Raw genomic sequence first — 2,999 nt, 5'->3', positions numbered from 1 at the left:
TTTATTTTACAGTCACATAAAAACGTATGCACTCTGATTTTTTAAATTAAAGTAGAAAATCAGACAAAGCATCTTTTATAAAATGGTCAAATGATTAATTGCTTCAAACGGTTGGTTCTACTGACTCACCTTGTATTATGTGAAGTTCTCAATTCTTCTAAAATCTTTTTTTTCGTTTGTAAAAGTGTCCATACCTTGTAAAAACAAAATAAAATGTTGTTTTCATTCGTTGGAAAATTTATCGTATAAATCAGAATGTGATTGTATGGCAGTCAACTGTACACACTGAACATTTTTCATGCCACTGAGAATTCTGCTGTATCGCAAATGTCAACGATATTTGTTCCAAACGGAATAATACTGTGTACATGTTGGGCACCGCGAACACCTCTGTCATTTGCAATAAATAATACTCGTAAAGTTTCACAGCAACGTTGTATACAATTTTGGCAGTTAGCTTGTCACTTCAGAGTGAAATATGCGCTGATGGCTTTATTAATCTTCATGTAATCTCGTATGAAGGAATTCGTGCAAATGAAATAAATTCATCTTGTTCAGTCAAGTTTAGAAAAATTAATCAATTTCCTTGGTCCTAATTAGCTTCTGGTATAATAGATCTGATAATATGTATAATAAATTTATTCCTTGCATCGACTGTGATTTAATTATGCTTTCAAAATAATAATTTAAAGTTATAATACTTTTTCAAATAATAATTAAGCTAACTCTAAAAGACACTTCTAAAGGATAGTTAGTGTTATTGATTAATGGCCTGCAGGTATTCGTAGCGCTGTATTGAACGATTTAAGCGATAGCAATCGATGGGGATCAAAAATACCAAAGGCAATTTCTGTAATACGCGAGTGTAATGGATTGGATTGGATTCGAGTGATAGGATGACAAATCGTAAAGGACAGTTCCGGGTGAGCGTTTGCGGTGGAATTGGCAATGATCCAAGTACTTTGAAATCCTCATACGCGCTGATAATGGCGTGGTTGTCGTTTCTCCTATGGTGCAAGCCAACCAATGAATTGTCCCAAAACGTTTTTATCCGTTTTTTATCTTCTCGTGAAAAATTTAGGAATTTCGTTCCATTAAGAGAAACTCGTCTACGATTAACCTTCCGACATTACTGCAGAGTGAAGCTAGAAGTCCTGTTTTTTGTACAAACCTATGTGAACTTTTAATAACAACCTACGTACGTACTTTTTTGGTTTCGTATTCAATTTTTGTATATTTTTATTTATTTACCCCAATCGTACAATTATAGTTTCGTCGTTAAAAAATTTCTTCCTTCAGAAAGAAATATCCTTTATACATTATTAGAAGAACATTGAATTTCAACGTACGTGATAGATTGTTAGATTTTAGTTCATTTGTAATAAAATAACAAAAGTAGCATCTTTTACTCTTTAATATGATTAGTATTAAAAAGGTCTTACAACTTTCATCAATGACGACATCCCTTTCTGTATAAGAAAATCAGAAAGAAATGATAGAATGTGAATCCAATGAAATTGTGAACGTTAAATAAAAGATATATTTTCAAACTGCTCAGAACATGCTCCCAATTGAAGCCGGTACTGAAGTGACTATTGTCCTGAGAATGCCTTTGACATCGTGGCCTGTTGTTCATGACACCCCCGTTCCAAATAGATCTTCTCTTGAGAAATGGGCAACTATTTGAATTCAATCGCGAACAAATTGTCAGAAACATATTAGTTTCTCCTATGTGATTTAATTATAACCGAGATACTATAAAGGTTGTTGAAAGTTTAAGCGATGCGCAGACACGAAGCAGGAGACGTGAAACATCCTTCGCCACTTTCGGCTACATTGTACGACGCTTTCATAAGTCCAGAAAGTAGCTCCGGGTCTTGGAAAGTTTCGTAGGATGCTGCGAGCTATTCGAAGATGTTTCGAACATTGTGCAACACGAGCCAGCATCAACGTTGATTTGCTGCGGTGCTTCAAAGTATGCAGCTGGATGCTTTTACTCGTATTTCTGTTCTGTTATTTGCTTGCCGTTTGCAAAATATCAGTTTTCCTACGCGGCATTGCGAATTTTATGATCAATTAAATAAAAGGAGATTGTATTTCCTTCACAGTGATCCAAACCTTCGTTATAAAATGGGGTATTGTTTTAAATCAAATGATCAAATTACTTTTATTCGAATTGCAATGTATGTCTGCAATGTGTTTTCGATCAATAATATAGAATTAAAAAGAGAACTTTTTTTAGTTTATATTTTTTGTTACACTTTTATTTTGTATTGTAAAATTTTGAATATTGGAGACTTATTACACTTTCATGTACCATTAATTTATTACTACTAGTTATTTATATCATTAACGTATAAGTACACATTTTTCTAGTTATTATTACAAAAGTAGTTATAACAGTATAATAATACAGTATCCGGTTTTTTTTGTATTAGTTATTATTGTAACAACTATTGTGTTAAACATTGTATCAATCATTACCTGAAGCATTCCATCAATTCTTGCATCAACCATATAAAGCATTGCGTTAAATACTTTATCAAGCATTACAATAATTATTATACATATACTATACGAATTATTACATGAATTATTGTAGACACTTCTATTATGATACTTATGATCGACATGTACGACAAGAATGGGTTATAGGATTCTTGCGCATTAATATGTATGCATCTTCCCTCATAAGGAAACACGTAACAATGCAACGTGCAATGTTAAGACATGTATGCGTTAACTGGGGAATGCAAATTAAACGAAACATTGGGAAGCAATAGACCATTAGCATTAACACGGAGGGTTGGCTGATGGGATGACCAACCGATCGATATGCTGGGGACAGATGCGAAAGTGCATCGGCCTTGATGTTGGCGTAGGTCCAACCACTTCTAAGCTCTTACAGGTGCTGACTACAGTGGAAAGACATCTTCTTGCCATTTCTTGCTTATTATAAATACTAGAAATTCGTAAATGACCGTGGGAGTCCGTTGATA

Source organism: Ceratina calcarata, unplaced genomic scaffold (genome assembly GCF_001652005.2).
Source record: "Ceratina calcarata isolate Rehan_Ccalc_2016 unplaced genomic scaffold, ASM165200v1 scaffold670, whole genome shotgun sequence".
NCBI classification, from domain to species: domain Eukaryota; kingdom Metazoa; phylum Arthropoda; class Insecta; order Hymenoptera; family Apidae; genus Ceratina; species Ceratina calcarata.
Note: the sequence above shows the minus strand (reverse complement) of the source record.